This window comes from Schistocerca serialis, chromosome 1 (assembly GCF_023864345.2).
Source record: "Schistocerca serialis cubense isolate TAMUIC-IGC-003099 chromosome 1, iqSchSeri2.2, whole genome shotgun sequence".
In the NCBI taxonomy this organism is placed as follows: Eukaryota; Metazoa; Arthropoda; class Insecta; order Orthoptera; family Acrididae; genus Schistocerca; species Schistocerca serialis.
In genome coordinates this window covers 557,457,338-557,477,722 of record NC_064638.1, presented here as the reverse complement: position 1 = coordinate 557,477,722, position 20,385 = coordinate 557,457,338, and the positions used below count along the sequence as shown (strand labels likewise).

Sequence of the window (20,385 nt, the reverse complement as noted above, 5' to 3'; positions counted from 1 at the left end):
CTGTCCACTGGTACGCTGTTGGTTACTACATAATGATTGACTGACATCGCTTGTTTGAGTTGGAGAACGAGTTTTTGTAGAGGGACAACACCTGGGGGCGGACAGCACCGAAACTGCAGGATGGGGAATCAGTCGAAACAGAATGCAGAGCCATCAGCTATTCTGTCACTGACAGTTAAGTTTAAATGTGGAGGTCGTCAACCACTTTCGGACAGCAGTTTGGAAACACTCTACAACGCCTCCAAACTCTTCCAGTTTCCTTATGTTGTAACTGTCTTATTTAAAATCATCCAGTGTGTGCGGTGTGTTATGGTAGCTGGAGTAACCAGATGAATTACACCGTGCAATGTGTAGTTTTCTGTGTGAGGCAATGGATCAGAACGTGTTAATATCAGTTTAGAACCTGACACATACCTCAAAGTCGTGGCAGAAAAACAAAATGTATGTCAATGTACAAAGCATGTTACAGCAGAAAAACGACGCTGGGTCGCAGGGAGCGTCTCTTGGAAATTACAGCATGGTCTGCAGGATACGGTCATCCTCCTACAGTAAAGGTGATGAAACTTTAAACTTGTTTGTGCAGTGGAAAAAACCTGTATATTTAATAGGATCGTCACATGAGCTCGATGCCGGCATGCATGCGGTATTTGTTTTCGATATATGGGAGGAGAGAGATTCAGTAAAAATCTTATTGAGTTCTCTATCGAATGAAGTTAGTGGAACTTTTATAGTTCGTAGTTATCATCTGGTGGATGCAATAGAATAACTACGATAAAATGTTGGAGTGATAGACGTGAATGGGTCCTGAGGGATGTGGATCTATAGTACCTGCTTGTAGTTTGGGGAAGCACCACAATGCAGCAGCAAAATCCATGTCCTTCCCCCAGTTCCTGTACTGTCTTTTATACTACCTCATGTTGCAGGAGCAGGCTTCGGTTCTGTCGAATGGTCAAAACACAGTTCAGTCGCAGATAACGCAGGTGGTAGATATATGCCTATGTGTGCTTGGCATGCAGCGCCAGTGACGGGAATGATTCACGTTTCCCATTAACGGTAGGAGCTATCTGAATGGAAAGCCCTGTTAGAGTGTAGGAATGTAGCTGACAACCATGTAAACCTCTAGACGGCTGAATAGCGAACTAATACTTAGAATGTATTGGACAGCTTTCGCGATGGCGTGGAAATTTGAGAAGATTCAATATGGACATGTATTTGCACAGGGCCATTATTCCCACCCATGTAAATTGTTCAGTTGACTGCTTCTTCACATTTCGTATCTTTATTTAGTTGAGAGAAAATAGATTGAGGTGTATGCATCTAGCGGGTGGAAGACACATTTGCTGGTTCTCTAGACATGAGAAGCATGTTATTTGACTTCGTAAATTATAGGGATGATTTGGAATCTATTACATCACCGAAATTGGTATTAGCGAGTGTAAATATCAGTTTACTCTGTTTTTCTTTTGTCGAGTTTTTTCTTGTAAAGGTCTTCACAGACAGGGTAAGTTTCTAGTTACTCTATGGTTTACAGCACGCTCCACCTAGCTAAAGTTTCGGGTTTCTAGAGATATAATTTCCAGTCTATATCTTCAGAATTAGATCGCGTGAGCGATACTGCTATGCAAGCGATATTGATACGTGTTTTATATCGAGAAGTACCACGAAAATGGTAGGATATTCTATCAAAACATGTGAAATTAGATATATTCTTGTGATCACAGAGTCTGGAGATGAGTGTAGAAAAGCGAGCAAGCAAGCAGGCCCGGACTAGAAACAGTAATGTGTTTGTGCCGAGGGGAAACGAGCCAGTCTTTGCACAACAGTTCTGAGAGTGACTTCGATCCACTGAGGGTGCTCTGGTCACGTGCTGGGATTAGATGACCATTTGAACTCACAGGAAATATCTAGTCCTGCGAGTATACCTATGGTGCATGTGCTTATGCTGTCTGTCTTCGCAGTACATGTACAAATGATGTACAAGGGGTGATTGTGTATGGTGCAGGATATGAATGGTATGTTTACTACATCGACACGGTACACAGTGATACATTGCTGGTTGGAGATCGGTTTCACGCTCTAATATTCAAGCTCCTGGCCTCAGTCGGATAGCAGTTTAATTGAGTAAGAGTCTTTCTGTATTTGACGATACGTAGAGCACTTTGCAAGAGGTAATGACAGTGGCACATAAAGTGCTCTCCGCCACACACCATTGGGTGGCTTGCGGAGTATAAATGTAGGTGTAGATGTTTAATTGTGGGTGCAATATGGTTATCTGTATATAATAGTTTTTTACTGCTGAAAGTCTTGTCCACAGAAAGAAAAAAAAAGGCAGATGGTGCTTCCACACTGGCGGCATTAGTAATACGGCGGGTAAATTCGATAAGAGCCAATCATAATCCCCCATTCATTCACAAGACATCCTTTGTGCTGGGATGTAGGAGTCTCTACATAGCGGTGAGAACGTTAGTGTATGTTGAAAGCATGAATGGTAAGACGTGATGGATGGGGTGCCACGTTAGGACCATCAGAAGGAATGCATTCGGCGTTATTCTGTGCTATTTTCGTAAACAGGTTCTGTTACGACAAGAATTTCCATGTGGACATGCTGAGACATCATAAAAGCTCCTACAAAAGCAACCATTAACTATTTCTGGGACACTATACTATTTCTGAGAGGTCGACTTGACTCATATTTTACATAGTCATGTGACGTCAGTGTAACACAGAGAACCTTTTAGATGGCGAATCTCTAAGTGGACATTTTGCAGCGAGGCGTCAGTCACGCTGGGGCAGGTAAGCACGGCTGGATGCAGCTCTTATGTCTTGTTAGAATCACCAGGGAGACAGCAGCCTGTGCTATTTTGCAACAGATTTCTATAGTGCGATGTGACAACATTCTCCACAGGTATAGCATCAGCAATTGTATTCACATTTGCTGCCTAGAGGCGTTTTGCATACTAGATAGGTGTGAGCACACCTTTGAGTTCTGTGGTGATGTGGACAGGGGTCTGGGCTCTACCTCACGTGATCTGGGAGGACGTGACGGCAGAGGAGGAGGCGTCACTGCGTAATCGGGCTGCTGCGAGCAGCCTGGATGCTGCAGCCCTAACCTGCTAGTGTGAGGGATGGTGGCCCATGGACGCCAGAGCGATGCTGTGGCGGCCGCGGTCGTGGTAGGGTCAGGGCCGGGGGCGGTGGCCCCTGTTGAGTGGCGGAATGTGTTTTTTATTAGCGACCTTTTGTTTAAACTGTAGTCCATCGATTTCGCTGACCAATAGGATGCTGCAAATTAAAAAAAAACTACCCCATACATACAAAATCGATTTAATTAATTTGCATAAATTTTTTATATCAAAGTGGTGTTAGCGGTACAACAGTTAAGGGAGAGAGTGCGTGAGTGGGTGACATGGAGCAGAACAGCAGGTTAAGAGCAGAGCACAAGGTTAATTTGCATAATTTTTAAGTCAAACGCAGTACAATAGTTTAAGGGGGTGGGTGACAAAGAAGAAAGCGCCAGAAATGGCGTTCAAAATCATGTGATATTCGAAAAGTGTACCAGAAAATGGTGGAAGGACATAACTAATTACTTAATTTGGAATCAAAGGCGGTACAACAGTTTAAGGAAATGGGGGTGACATGGAAAACCACTTAACAGAATAGGTTAAGTGCTGACAAAGGCCTAACCATTAGGTTAAGACACTCAGAGTACAGTGCCAAACATTAGGTTATGCAACATGTTTGCCACATGTAATTGCTTCTTACAAGACCTAGACGTTTCCAAACAGCAGAGAATGATGAGCAAGAAGAATCTAACCCCACAAATTGGAATTTTTTATAAATAGACAATATGCCCTCGAATTGCATGTTATGAGAGCCTTCCTCTCCACCAATTTCCATATATTCCGTACACTGCCTAGAATACCCTAAATTGTTTAAATCGATAATATTCCATACACTACAATCGAATTCCCTCCAAATGATCGATCAACTGAGTCTTTTTCCTGCCAAAACCCGGGAGGGAGGGTGGGAGGGGAGAGGGCAATTAATTGATCAATTTCATTAAGTAATCAGTCAAATTGATAAAAGCGGCAAGGGCTATTCCAATAACTCAGACTTGAACATATAGTTGTAGCAGTGAGGTGGGATGGTGGAGGGGGAGTGGGTGGGGGAACAATAGGTTAACTGCCTGTCAAACAAAAGGCAGGATCGTTTTAGGAGAATAATAGGTTAAGTACCTGTCAATTAAAGGAGAACAATATGTTCAGTACCTGCCAATCCAGGAGACCAATAGGTTTGCCTGAGTGCATATCTGCCCCAAATGTAGGCAACCCACACTAACAAAATGCACCACAATGAAGGTAGTCCCACTACTCATAGTGTCTTATCTCACTCTAGACCATGACTCTTTTATCCACTGACGCACTTGTTTGATTGCAGGTCGTTTTAAAGCTCCCTTTGGCGTGAATTCCTGTTGGGTTTCATCCATTTGTTCCATTCCTCTCTCATATATGCTTTAAATGGTTTATTTATCAAGACATCAATAAGATGCAACTGCGAAGTAAGTCCTCCTGGACTAACAGCAAGCTCTGTATTTCCCTGTGGCAATTTCTTTTTCACAGAATTTTTAAATGATTACTAAACCGATCCAGCACAAGAAGAGAACTCTTCTTCAACAAAGCACCTTTCCTTCTCTCTCACATTCTGTTAATCCATACTTTCATACTAGCCTTGTCTATCCAACCCTTGTCATGAACATGAACACCACCACCTCACAGTATTTCAGAAGGTTTTGGCATTGTTTTGCGCTTGAAATGACAACAGTGTAGTGCATTTTTTCCATGTACACTTCCTTTTATAGTTACAGTTTTAGCGCTTTTCGTGGCAACAACAGTTCTGTTACTCAGCGCATCAAATGTCACAGAAGTTTCGCCCATTTTTACTGTTTGGCTTGGTTCTACACTGGTTTTCTTTCGATGTTGAATAGTAAAGCAATGGAAATATTCTCTCTTCATACTCTTGGGGCATTTTCTGACATATTTTGGTTTTCATTCGCATGCGAAGTCCATGACGCATCATAAACCTGTAGCACCAACCAACTCCACCCTCAACAGACTAAGTTCCTATGTAGCGCTAGCTGTATTGATTCTAGTGCCATTCTGGCGGTGTCTTTGAATCAATTTCAATACGTCATCAGCTAGTTTTTGCAATTTTTCATTCAATCACTCCTCTCTTTGCATATTTAATCTCGCTCATTTTCTATAGTTTTTCTTCTGCGGCCAGTTGAATCCATTATTGCCATATACAGATATGTTCCCCACGGCATCAAATATACGGCCATTTTTCAGAATGGCGGGAATTCTAAATAAAACACTGCACATTTTTATATTTATTTAGAGTATAAGACATACCTGACATTTGGAGGCAATTTTTCGAAGAAAAGAAGTGCATCTTATAGTCCGTAAAATACGGAGTAGCAAAAACAGCTCAACCGTAAAATACGGTGTCACAAAAACAACTTGGCTCATCCATCTAAGTTGCTGACGCGAATATTATACAGTAGAATGGAAAAGAAAATTGCAAACCTGTTAGAATGAAAAGATTGGTTTGGCTTTCAGAACGGTAAAGGCACCAGACAGGCAGTTCCGACGGTGCAACTGTTGACTGAATCAAGACTTATAAGAAACCGAGTCAAGTTCAAAGGCTTTGTCGACCTGAAGAAAGCTTTCGACAACGTAAAATAGTATAAGTAGTTCTAAATTCCGAGATAATACCAGTGAGCTACAGAGAATGACGGGTAATATACGATATGTACTAGAACCAAGAGGGGACAATTACTTTGTAAAACCAAGAACGAAATTCTCAGATTAAACAGGGCGTACTATAGAGAGTCTTTCTCCGCTGCTGTTCAATCTATAAATCGAAGAAGCAATGACAGAGATAAAACATAGTTCCCAGATTAAAATGCAGGGTGAAAAAATATCAATGACAAGTTCCCCTGATAACGTTTCTATCTTCAGTGTAAGTGAAGAAGAATTACAGCACCTGCCAAATGGAATCTACATTCAACTTAGCAGCAACAGAATATGGTTTGTAAGTAAACCAAAGAACGACGAAGGCAATGACGAGGAACAAAAGTAAGATTAACGGGAATCTTATTGAAATTGGGTACCAGGCACTACACGAAGTGAAGGAATTCTGCTACCTTGAAGGCAAAATAACGGATGACGGACGAAGCAACGAGAATATAAGAAACAGAGTGGCACATGCAAAGAAAGTAATCCTCGGTTACAGAAGCCTGTTAGTATCAAACAACGGCCTCAATTCAGAAGAAATTTCTGAGAATGTACGTCTGGAGCACAATATTGTGTTGAAGTGACTCATGGACTAGGGGAACAAGGAGGGAAAAATAAGAAGATTCGAAGCGTTTTAGATGTAGTGTTACAGAAGGATTCTGAAAATTAAAGTGGACTGATAAGATAAAAATGGGTGATTCTCTGTAGAAACGCTGACCAAACAGGAACTCTACAAAGGGACAGAATTTCCGGACACGTGTTAATATCTCAGCAAGTAACTTCCATGGTACTAGAGGTAGATTTTTTGAGAGCAAAAATTCTATAGAAAGATATTAGAATGTAAAGCAATCTCCCTACCACATGAGTTAACGCGGGCGCGATATTGCACGAATAACTGAAGAACACTGATAATCACAATACAAATGTTTTTACTGGAAACCTATTTGCTGTTAAATAAAAAAAAACAGCCACGTGTCACATCCCAAAGCCTACTGCATTACTTATCCGCTACTCCCCTGGAGCTGACAACGAATTTACAAACCCTTCCAAGCAGGGTGTTAGTTGACAGGTTAATACTGAGTTGTGTTGTACTGTATTGCCCTCGTTTATTGAGAGTGCAGTAAAACACCAAGGAGAAAAAAGATGGTTATTGTCCACGGATGCAAAGTTAGGTAAACTGCATAGAATTGATGGATGAAAGAGAACTGTTGAAAAACATTGGTGCTGAATTTGGAATTTTAAAGGCGTGACTTCTTAAGAACAACATGAAAGAAGTCTTGTTTGAAAATTACGACAGAGAACAGTGTAGAAGCGTTGCGGGGAAACTAAAACAGCAAAGAGCGAGTCGAGCTTTGCATGTTTTTTAGGGCAAGCAGGGAAAGTGGCGTTTCTATTTTAAGCCTAATAGCCCAGGGAAAGAGAGGAGTTTAAACAAGAATTTACCTAATGGTGGTCCTAACTTCGCAGCCAGCCGACTTGGTTACAAATTCTGAATACGTCAGCTGTCAGTGGCTGGTGGTAGCCTTTCGAGGATAGACAACAGCTGCTGAAAATTCTAGAAAGGCATTCTAAAATCTGTTTTCCTCTGATAAGCTATGAAAATAACACTACAGAACGATACAGATTTTTTAATTTTTCCCTACACTTCCTTTTTGCTTGTTTCCTGCTTCAATTGCGTGATACAATGAAAGAATTATTTCGGGGTGATTGCTGTAAATGTCTTTGTACAACTATGTTTCTATTTACGTCATGGAATGGTCATGAATGTATTTGCTATCTTCATTTGTTCTGAGGCTCTATGTTTTGTCTTTTCTTTATCATATGGTTTAAATTCATTTTCCTTGAACAGAGTAATGTGAAGTTTTATGTGTTGGACGGTGTAGAAACATATCGATAGGTCGATAGAGAAAAGCACCAACAAAGAGTCGGGAACAAGAACAGCAAGGTGATTGTTGTGCCACGTGAGTGTTAGTGTGTATTGTGTCCGTGACCGGTGTAAAATAACTGTTTGGACAGTGACATGTTTTGTGTACCGCGGACTAGGAACTGATAACCATACGTGTCGCGTTGCTTATTAGTCGGAGCCACTACTCGGAAAAATCTTAAAAGCTATGATGTGCAGACTGCTTAAGTGCGTGAACGCTCGAAGTGCACTGTTTTGATTGTAGACATTACAGACTAGTGCACTCCGCGGGCAATGAAATTAAGAAGATGATGTTAACGCATATCAGTGTTGTAAAGTGATGCGAAGAACTTTTACCGACAGCGTATGGAGTGCCGATCGCCGCGAGACCGTTGTTATTATACGGTGAGGTTTGCGCACAGCACGGATAGTTTGATGCATACCGCGGACTGTTAACTCGAATTACTAATATATTAATTAAATGTTCTTTCTTACTGCGGACGGTTCTACTGTAAAATGTCGATCGATCGGAAAACCATAAAACTGAAACTGTGGCTAATAACGGCTAACGAAACTTATTAAGTCGGAATACGTGACCCGTTAATTTAATGACCTATCTTACTTTCGTCGCTGTATGTAGATACTTCTACAAACATCGCGTATTCCTTCTACACTCGCAACGGTCGGCTACGATCAAGAGGAACTGCAAGACGACGATAATTACAAGACTGCGCGCTCCAGGATTATGGACCAACGACGCGGACCTCGAAGACTCGCGGTCATTACCAGACAAGTGGAGACTGACCCTGAGAAAAAAACTGAATTCACGCGAACTATTTCTCTAAAGAATACTCTAAAGACCTTTTGCAAAAGCAGTGGTAGGTTCTTACTCTCACTAAGTTTACGTAACTGTAAATTATCCCTTTGAACTGCAATCTTTTTCCTGTTAATAACATTCAGAATTTTCGTTCATTAAACCATTTTTTACAATAAACATTATAATTCTGCAAACCATTAGCTTCCAACTCTGTCATTATTGCAAACAACTGCAATTATAACTAATTAGACCAATTTATTAGTCTTTACTTTTCATTCGCTTTTTAATCGCTGGGAGTTTATCTGCATTTGCATGTATTCTTGTTTTTGTGCTAATTCTCTTGTGGATTAATGTGCAGTGTCCTGCATTACGTCAGTAGCACACCACGGTTTGTCCAGTCATTTGGTGGAATATTTTGTTAGGAGAAGATTTTTTGATTTTGAGAGATGGATGAATACTCAACATGTTATACTTTTATGAATCTTGACTACGTGTGTCAGCTTGATTTACAGTTAATTCCGGGAATAGTTAAATATTCTTAGTTTCAGTTACTTCAAAACTTGAGAAATCAGGAGACACCTATTAGCTTTTCTTCTCTGTTATTAGACAAGCACAGTCATTTCTAGTTCGATTATTATTCGAGTGACCCCCGCTTTGCACATATGGCTCCTTTAACGACAGGACTAATACAGCAAGTTATGGCCGATATGGCTAAATTTAGTGACAGGACTGAGTTACATTCTTCACATCAAATATTAGGCAAAGTTAATCTCTGAGAAACGCATTCGTCACAAAGTAAACTCCAAGTTCTCAGAATTTTTGATAATCCGAGTGTTATACTGCCACATCTAGTACGGAATAATGAGGTTCCACTGTATAACAGGTTTGGGTTTTTAATTTTTGAAGAATAAGCGAACTATGCACAAATAATCAGCATCCTGGTAATCGGGAGCTAGCTGTAGCCTATACCGCGTATAAACAGGTCTAAGGGCTCCTCTGAAAGCGGAGGAAATGGATACTGACTGCATCGGATCAGACAAAAAGGGCCTAAATAAATGCTTCTACTGAATGAATGAGAACAAATTAAAGAAACACATTTTTCCTGTACTTCTTTTAAAAGGAAAAAAACCATGGATTACAGAAATAAGAACAGAAAGAAACAACATTAAAGAATCGGAAATAACGGAAAGAAACCTTTTTTAAGGAAAATATATTAAATTTAGAAGGTTCTCAAGGCAGAAGAAATAAGAAATTGGGAACATCGTCAGCAACAAGGAAAAAACACGAGGAGAAAGCGGAGGACTGGTGAAACAGGAAACAATAAAGAATGAAGTTGTCGCATGATCGTGTTTGGCCGATAAGAATATTTAAAAAGTCGTCCACGACACCAAGAAAACAGTAGGTATTGGCGCCCAGGTTGATTACACGTTCCTTGACTTTCGAAAAGCGTTCAATAGTTACGCTCTGCAGTCTAATAAAATAAGAGCGAACCGAATATCAGATCAGCTATATGACTGGACTGAAGAGAGAGTAGCAAACAGAACACGGCATGTCGTTCTCAATGGAAGAAAAATCTTCAGAAGTAATAATAACGTCGGGTGCATGTCAAGGACATGTTATAGGTCCATTACTTTCCGAAATATACGTATGTGATGCAGTGGATAATGTCGGAAGTTCGATAAGGCTTTTTGCGGATGCTCCTGTTCTGTACAGAGAAGTGGCAATACTAGAAAACTGAAGCGGAATACAGGAAGATCTGCAGACGATCGATTCTTGGTGCAGGGAATGGCAACTAACTTTCAACATAAACAAATATAACCTATTGTGGATATACAGAACAATCACTGGAAGCAGCTACTGTCATAAAATCGCTATAAATATGCATACAGAGCGATCAATAAAATTAATCGCGAGTATGGTAGATGCCAGACAGATTCATTGGGAGAACCATCAGGAAACTACGTCCAACCACTTACAAGGAGGTAGCTTACAAAACCGCGTTCGATCAGTATCTGAATACTGCTTATCAGTATGGGATCCGTACCAGATAGGATTGATGGAGGAAATAGAGAAGATACATAGAAAGTTCATTTAGTAAGCACGAAAGTGTCACAGAGATGATCAACCAATTCCAGTGGCAGACACTACAAGAGAGGCGTTCAGAGTCACAGTGTGGTTTATCCTTGATAGTTCCCAGAGTGTACGTCCCTTGAAGAGTGAACTAATAGATTGGTTCCTCCAACGTGTAGCTCGCGAAAAGACCACGAAGGCAAAACTAGAAAGATTCGAACTCACACAGAGGCAAACCAGCAATCGTTCTCCCTGCGAACCATTCGCGACTGGAACAGGAAAAGCGAGGGAGGAGGAAGTAAGAATTGTACACAAAGTATCCTCAGTTACACACTGCGAGGTGGCTCATGGTGTACAGATGTAGTCCGTTGAGAGGGGGGGGGGAGGGGAGCTGGTTCATCTCTTCTTTGGCAGTGATGTGTATCATGCATGTGTAAAATACACTGTGGCTATATAACGCAGCTACTGTGCACGAGACAGTGTGTACAGAGCAAGACACACAATGACTTTTAGCAGCAGCCAGGCTCCTCAAAACATGCCACACACACAGTGTTGGTGGCTCTGTAACGTGGTTCGGACAGCACGGGAGCTCCCAGTAACGCCGGCCGGCAGGATGTTTACAAAAGCTGAGCTACGTAATGTCGGCCGCTTACCGGTACACCGCACGGGCCTGACCCAAGCCAAGCTACCACACCTTCCCGCCGCGCCGTCTAAAAACGGAACACCCGCCCCACTTTAATTCCACTCTCGGGGCCGCCGTTAGCCCAATTGTTGTCTCGTACTACGCGCCGAATTGTTAAGTCTCGCACTACGCCGGCGACCAACAATTCGTGAACACAGCTGGCGTAGCCTCTAAGGTTGTATCCTACGTGAGCGACAGCGAGGGACTTTGGATACAGGACACTCCAGCGACACACACCAACATTGGGCGAAAACCTTGGGTGTCCTGCGTACGAGCGACCATGTCGCGCTTCAAGATGGCTTCTTAGAGCCAATCAGCTGTTTCTATAAAACGGCGTCCTTAACCTGTAGAATACTGTAGCTGGGGAGTAAGGCTCCAGAACTAGATTTACTTCAGAAAACAAAACGAAAAGGAATGCTGTGCATGAAATTTACCAAGGGAGGAATCTCCGTGGAGAATTTCGTAAGTATCGGCAACTACGAAGATCACCAGACAAGTTCTTCGAATACACGTGAATGAGCAGTGGAGCATTCGACTATCTCATCAATAAATTACATACGAATCTTTTTTTACATGATCAAGAACTTTTTAACAGCCAATAAATGTGGACGAATGACTATTACATGACTAACTACGCTAAATGCAAACATAAGTACACAGTTTGATATCGGACGAAAGATAGAGAGCTGTGGTGTAAGGGTAGTGTATGCAGTTCATAATTATGTGTGGGGAAATTGTCCTTGGTTCCATCCCCATTCGGTCTTACATTTTTACTGACTCAGTTACGATTCTCTATACTAAGTTTTATGTATACTGTTTACACTGCATCGCTAAGTATATTTTTAAGGTCTTGCCAAAGAACTTGATCACACCTATCCCAGTGTATCACACACATTTAATTCCTAATAAATTACAATGAATCATGAAATTTTACAGATATTTGATGTTGCGAACGTACTTCACCAGCAGTCAGTGTTAAGGCCAAACGTTTCGATTACTCGAAATAGTCTGTAAAAGTAAAGCTTACAAAATTTTTGAAAAGTAAGTCAAACGTTTTGTGTAATGATTTGTCTAAAAGTATAAAATAAAAAATATTAGGGAAATGTTTGGTGCACCTCATTTTCTGTTCATGATTTCGATCATCATTCAAAGGCACGTAGAACGTTTCTCTGATCTACTTATTTCTTTTACACAAATCATTTCATAAAATATTTGACCGATTTCTTCCATTTTTGAATTTCACGTTTTATTCAGAAAGCATGGTCATACTGACTCCTCATTTGCCTTCCTGATGTGCTTGATTCGAAGGAAGCCTTTTTGACATTTAAATACCGCACCAATGTATCTTTTTGTGCGCAAAATAGCTAGGTCTTGAACAGATGACATTTTTGACACTTCGTTTACAGCAGCTATTCGTAAAATATTTCAATTTTTCCTTAGCTTATTAATTAAGTTCTTGTACATTACCCTGATTACTTTCAAACAGTTAAATATTTTCATGTCAAACTAGATCCCATGCTGGTCACTTTGATACCCCCTTTACCTGTTTCTCTCCCTTTGTTTAGCTGTGAAAATGTTGACAAAACCTCATGGTGTAAGTTATAGGGAGTCTTGTTTCCGCTTTGCTCACGCGTTTACAAAAACGTATCGAGTGTTTACCATATGATAAAATAGTCCTTCCTGCGTGCTGTCATTTCCAAAATTCGTCGTTTCGATATCTTGAACCTTTTATGAGATACGACAACTTTTACGACCACTTGATTCCCGAAGCGCAGGAAAGGTTCGGACGCGCCAAGAGCGACCCGTCTGCAGATATAACAACCAATATCTCAAGAACGAAAAGAGATATCATTGCAGTCTCAACTTCAAATACATTTAGATATATTGGTTACATTTCATACGCAATAATGTATGGCCTTAAATGAACTATACGTAAAGTCTGCACAATGCGATTTTACCTCTGCAAATTCTTAAAAATTTCGTGCAGCATTAACTATGACGAATAACGAAAATAAATTCTGACCTTTATCATTTGAGGATACCAAGCTATGGGTAGCGGAAGAATCAAATTTTTTCACCGAATAGCTTTCTTAAAATCGGATGTTAAGTAATTCATAGCTGCCGTCGCGTCTACTCCACTGCTTTGCCAAGAAGACACATGGCTGTCGCTCTGTGCCGCGCGTGCTGCAGCAACAAGATTCAAACACGTTTGAATTCAAACGTCGCCAGTTGCAGCGGGAGACAGGCAGCGACACAGATGTCGCTCACGTAGGACACTTCCGTAACTACACCTGCGGTTGTGTTTTGTCGCCTGAAGCTGTCACGTGCTGTCGCTTGCTTCTGTCACTCGCGTAGGACACGGCCAAAAGATGTGGCACAAGGCGGAAGGGTCTTGCACGAGGAGCCGCTGCGTCGATTCACTGTCATGCTATTGCATAACAACCAAACATGGTAGTTAGTAAATTTATTTTTATTTCGCCAAGAGATTACAAAAGATCTGAGCCGAGGACACAACGAGGAAGTTCATTTATCCTGTATACAGGGTGGTCAGAAACACACTGAAAAGTTTGTAAGGGTGTTGCAGGGACAGTTGTACTGAGAAATGATTGTTAAGAAAAAATTAAATACGTCGCGCCGTTTCGAAGTTAATTAGGCTGAAGTTAGCCTATCAAGTCGTCGCTCGCGCACAGACTCAAGCAGCCTGCGAGGCGTTGTAGCCAACAAACATGTCCTTCGTTTGGTTTCCTCAAATCGAACAATCGTAGCTTTTGTCACCTAGCTTAAATATGTCACTTCCAAAAAAGTCATATTTCAACTGGTAATGAGCATTTCATCAAGTGGTTGCTCACAGACCACCAAATGTTGGTACAATAGCGCATTTTAGCGCGTGAAAGTGCTTGAGTTTGTGCGCAGATCATCATCATTGGCTAAATAATGCTAAATAATTCCGAAACGGAGCAACGTATCCAATTATTTTCTTAATTGCTTATCAGCATAGCCTCTCCTACAACACGCTCTTACAAGCATTTCGGACTGGTTCTGACCGTCCTGTATATAGCCGCTACATAGCCTCCACCAGCTTGAACAGTCCCCTGCTGACAAGCAGGGTCCATGGATTCATGAGGTTGTCTCCATACCCGTATACGTCCATCTGCTCGATACAATTTGAAACGAGACTCGCCCGACCAGGCAACATGTTTCCAATCATCAACAGTCCAACGTCGGTGTTGACGAGCCCAGGCAAGGCATAAAGCTCTGTGTCGTTGGATGGTTCGCACGCTGACACGTCTTGATGTCCCAGCACTGAAACTGGCAGCATTTTTGGGAAGGGTTGCACTTCTGTCACGTTTAACGATTCTCTTCAGTCGTCGTTGGTCCCGTTTTTGCAGGATATTTTTCCAGCCGCAGCGGTGTTGGAGATTTGATGTTTTACCAGATCCCTGATATTCACCGTACAATCGTGGAATGGTCGTACGGTAAAATCCCCACTTCATCACTACCTCGGAGATTCTGTGTCCCACCGCTCGTGCGCTGCTATAACACCACGTTCAACCTCACTTAAATCCTTATAACCTGCCTGCAGCAGCAACTGATCTAACAACTGCGCCAGACACTTGTTTTATATAGATAGGTATTGCCTACTGCAGCGCCGTATTCTGCCTCTATACAAACCATCTCTGTTTGAATAGCATGCCTATACCAGTTTCCTTGTAGCTTCAGTGTATCTACTGAGAGATATAACAAAAATCGAAACCTTGTGTCCGATTATGACAGTAATATCGCAGCTACGACTGTAGCATACAGTTACGAAGAAGTCTTCTTTAGTTTTGTGCGGAACGTTCTGTGACTTAATACCATATTTGTCAACGGCAAGGACGTGCTGAAACTGTTTCTCGCTACATAGTAAAATAAATGATAATTTAGACAGTGAGGATCGAGTGATTTCCTCTCGACACTGCGCTAATAATTGCAATACTAGGAAATAGAGTACGAATTTCCTTCACTGCCTAACAAGGAATTAATTTAATATAGTTGCTAAAACTGTAAATGCGCAGATGTGTAGGGAGGACCCAATGACCTATTTGTAACAGTAGTACTTTTGGAACATTCTGAAATGGAAGAATCTGCTCTTTCCGATTGTTTGCACCTCAGAAACGGTTCTTGGTATGTCACTGCCTAACAGCTTTGAGTGTACTTCCGTCGATTTCCTGTTTTCAACCTGTGTATTTTATAAACAATGCTTTTCTGCTACAGTCACGCTTTGAAACCAATTATTGGATTTGGCATGACACGATTCGACAGCAACACGTTCTTATCTACTGATTATACATTAATTTATCATTACATTTGTCATATTGGGATGTTTTCGTTGCTATGTGTGTGAGTGAATTTGGTTGGCGTGGTTTCGTTGGTTAAATGAGTGAAATCAACTTTCATCTGGTGAATATTTGACACACAAAGCATATGTAAAACCAGAAAGGTCCTTTCCATTAATTTCAAAGCTTTTTTATACTGGAGTGATTGGAACTGCCAAAGATAATTATAACGCTCAGATAATTATTACACTGACAGCCAATAACAAAGAAACAGCAACATCGCGCTTGTGGCAAGTTGAGTGACAAATAATATATAATTAGTACGTTAAACTAATCCATTTTCTGCGTGCCGCTTGTTTGAAATAAGCATTTCATTTCTATTAGTTAATTTCACCTACCGGGCGCTATCAAGCGACATCACACAATTCTGTTATACCCTTTTCCATCTGTCAGTATGTCGAGAGCAACACAAGAGTGTGGAAAAATCAACTCGTATTAGCATGCCATATTCCCGCCGAACCGCTGAATACCTCCTCTATCATAGCTGCGTGGTTCCTAATCCGAAACGAGAACAGTGCAACCCGCCATCACAAATTTGAGATTCTAGATACAGAAATAAAACAGCAAATTGCTTGAGAATTTAGTTACCAAACCAGCACACACAACGCGTTTGTATAGGTCAGGATAATATTTTTTCTCATTTCGCTAGCCTTTATCCGTTCAACGTCCATAAATCAAAAAGACTTCTGGGTTATGTTTTGTATAGGCACACGATGGCTTTTTTTAATATTTACAATGGACATTGTAGTAAGAGAAGTGTCCAAGAACGTTTTACCCTTTTCATGACCGGAACTCCAAACGTCTTACAATAATTTCATTTTTATAACTGAAATAATTGTTACTGACACATTACTAATAATGTCATATAGGCTGCCATATCCAGAGTAACTTTCATCTGCAGCCGAGTGTGCGCTGATATGAACCTTTCTGTGATATTAAAACAGTGTGCCATATCGGGACTCGAACCCGGGTCCTCTGCCTTCCGCGGAAAAGTGCTTTACACTTACTTCTTTTCAAGTTGGTCGGGGCGGATGTCACTTTACAGAAGGCAGCCAACCCTCTGACCGAACACGATGAGCTACCGTGCCGGCAAATTTCATTTCTACCAACTGAGCTACCCAAGTACGACTCACTGCCGGTATTACGTAATTTCTATCAAATAAAGATTTGTTTATTTAACATCTCACTGCCTTACAAAAAGAAATTACGTTTTTTCAAATATTCTATTTTTGAAGATAATTATGTTACAGTTAAATTCATTCTTTACATCAGTGGGTAAGTGTTAAAAAGCACAATACCTAACGCTTCTTTGCGCCACACTAAGGCTGAGTGAAGGATGTGCAAGTAATTTCTCCTTTTACTATTAGCCTACTTATACGAATGTTGCTATCGGTTCTGAATCATGCAGATTTTCGACAAAGCTTCAAAAGGGTGTAATTTTGCTGCAAGGCTGTTGTATGCGCAAGTGCTTAAAGATCTTTCTTTAGGAGTCATGTTCGGTAGGTTGTTTTCGTGGCTGTGTACTTAAAATGTAAATTAAAACAACGCAACCAGTCAATAAATTTTAGGCTTACTATTTACGGCAAGTTTTCTTTTTTTCTTGGAGGGAGGAGGCCTTGGTTCCATTATGTGATGTTTACATTGGGTGAAGTGATGCTGGGAAACCAACAATGTTGAAATATAGAGAAAGTTTTTTTTGAGTATATCATGTTGACTGCAGAATGCTTTTGACGGATTAGTATTTATTCTTACTAATCCACAAAAATCCCCGAAATCGTTGTAAATAAAAAAGGCTGAGTAACTGATATTTTTAAAATTATACTTACGGAAGGTTCAGGAGTTATGGTATTAGACATCACATAAGCAAGGCACATCTTAGGAAACATTTTTGTAATCGCAAGAAACATTTAGTAATAATTCATTTACTCCGGTTCGCTAGTTGGTATAAAATGCTCACATCTTGACTAATATCTGAATTTGTTGTTTCAGTTTAGTTGAGATGTTTAGCATGTAATATGTACGACAGTCGAATCAACAGAACTAGACGAGTGTGTTAATCGCGATAGAGGACTCTCACCGATATGAATGAAAAGCGCCGCGATTATGTTTTTTCTGTGGGTTGCCTTTTCACGCGGTGCAAAAATTCTACTGAAATCAGGTGAGTCTTCACTTTCCTGCTTTCGCAACGAAATCAGCATTAACAAACACAATGTCGAGAATACGAAAGTAAAGTATATCGGAACCAGCTTTTCAGTAGAAAGCTGCGTTATCGAAAAGCTTATTTCCTATGCAGTATGTGGACCACGTGAGTAACTAACAGCAGTTCAACATTCATTTCCGGACGCCGCTTGCACGCGTCTACACACCGGTTTGATACGCGGTGGGTACATTCGGTCCGCCCGCTTCCACCGGCTATCACAGAAACGCGTAAAGGACTTTGTTTTGACATTGCCACACACACGAATTAAATTTACATATGATATTTCTTTTAACATATCGAACCAGCTTGCATGCGTGAGAGATGTGTGACGCTTAGTTTCTAAACAATACAGTTATTTCTAACACACGATTTCCATGAGATTACCGTGTGGAAAGTACTAGGGGGGTAATAGAAAACATTTCTCGGTTATGTCTGTGTGCTGCCAATTAAATGCAAATGACCTATTATTCCCACTAAAAACACTTGTCAGAGTAGAGTAGGAAACAACACACTATTAACAGCGGCGGAAGCAGAACAATTAGGATACATATGGTAAACCACAATCACTGCCACTGAGAAGGGCTCAGCTTATGGAGGCGAAACCAGTAGCAGCTGATAACTGACAGGTCAACAACCGTTGAGGTTTATTCGCCGAGTAGGAAGGAAGTGACATGACCAACGGACCTGTCTTATTAACGACACACTGAAAAATTTCCTGTTAGGCGCCCGTGTCGAAAAATGAAAAAAGTCAGAATTACTTCGCTGTACTGTCAGGCAAGATTTAACAGGACAACAATGAATTGCCAACAATCGGTGTACTTGAAACTTTAGTATTATACCAGTCTTTTTTCGCAACTCACTTAGTTAAGCAGCTTAAATCAATTCTGATTGGAAATAGTTATTAAATAACATAGAAAACCACTTTTCTCTCCAAGATTGGCGTCAATACAACAAATTAAAACTTATGGACAGCCGTATCTTCATCGTGAAAATGTCATACTTCATGTGTTTTGTACGTTGACATGTGTTTTAACACACCAGTAGCATAGGAATTCATCATAGTGATACGCTTAGAAAGGGAATATTTGCAGTATGCGTAACATATGACTGTCCGTAAGGCCGTGTGTGACTTTCAGTTGGCGACCAGATGGCAAGCTTCAACGTTCATTCCGCGACAGACGCTTGTTAGCTACACTATACATCTGCTAGATGGCGCGTGTATGTGGTGGTGTAGACAGTGCAGAGACAGCAGGCGTTGCTGCGGCACTGTATGTTTGCACGAACAAATCGCACGGGCGCGACAACGCCGCTAATCAGGCGAATTATCAGCAGGAGAGGCACTCACTGTTTGGCGGGCAGAGACGCTTGCACGAGCAGGCAGACGACGGCAGCAGCGCAGCCTGTCACATGGGCGCGCCTCTCCGCCACTGGATTACACACCCACACGGCACGAACCGAGGCGACGCGCGCTAGCCGCTAGTGGGCCTGACGCTCCGCCACGCAGCCGCTACGAGCAACCTGCCCGTCCACACGGTGCAGAGACTAGCTGCACACTGACCGACCTGCCGCCGGGCCGCGGGCGCAGCAGCGCCGCCACGCGGATGACGTCACGGCCCGCGCTATTGATCTCTCTGGTCTGGCGACCGGGCGCTCGCCGGCCGGGCGCCAAACTCGAAAAGAATCGCTGGCGCGCCGCGGGTCTCGCGTCGAGTGCGTTCGCAATAAAGTACCAGCGATACAGCGCCGATAACGAAATAAACATCATTCTCAACTTCTCTGCGTTAACATTCAAAGTTCGTTGATACTGTATCGCTGTATCTGCATTCTTTTTTACTGGGTCGTCGTCTGAAGTCGACTGTAAGATTTCTTCTTCCCTCAGAGTAATACTTGAAACTCAACGACTTTCATTATTTGTTAAATCTATTGCAATCACTGCTTTCCGCTAACTGATTTGCCATCTATAGCTCCCTCTAGTACAATGGAAGCTGTTCTGTGATTTCTTAATGCAGTCAATGACTCCCTCTCGTAGATTGGAAGCTTTTCTGTGATTACTTAATACATATCCAGTCATCCTGTCCGTATTCCTAGCCGGTGATTCCCAAATATTCCTTTCCTCGCTTGCTTCACGCAGAATTTTTCAGGCTTAAATTTCAGCAGCCTTCTGTACCATCACATCTCAAACGATTCTATTCTATTCCTTTGGCGTTTTCTCACAGTCCTTCATGTCGCAAAATGATGGACTCCAGATGTACATTCACAGAAATTTCTTTGGGAACTTTCGCTTGTGTCTGACTCAAAGATACTTCTTTTAGCGAGAAATGCACTTCTTACACTTATTAGACTGCTGCGTATGTCCTGCTTGCTCCGCCCTTATTATATTGTTTAGCTTCCAAGGTAGTACTAAGTGGTCCCTGTCTTTGATATTTAGTTTGGCACTAATTTCATTTCAGTTACCCATGAATACTTCCGCTGTTTTTTGGTTTACACTCAGTGCATATTCTCTTCTGTATAGAATGTTCACTACACGGGGCCTGTAATTCTTCCT

The 20,385-nt window shown here is 41.5% G+C and overlaps 1 protein-coding gene across 1 annotated transcript in view; it reads right to left on the bottom strand.

Moving 5' to 3' along the window:
• LOC126475444 (protein retinal degeneration B) overlaps window positions 1–19,381 on the bottom strand; it is a 600,634-nt gene extending 581,253 nt beyond the window's left edge. Inside the window, exon 1 of the mRNA XM_050103311.1 lies at window positions 19,186–19,381. The gene's annotated coding sequence lies outside the window, so the exon portion shown is untranslated. The remainder of the gene's footprint in view (window positions 1–19,185) is intronic.
• Between the last annotated feature and the right edge of the window lie 1,004 nt (window positions 19,382–20,385).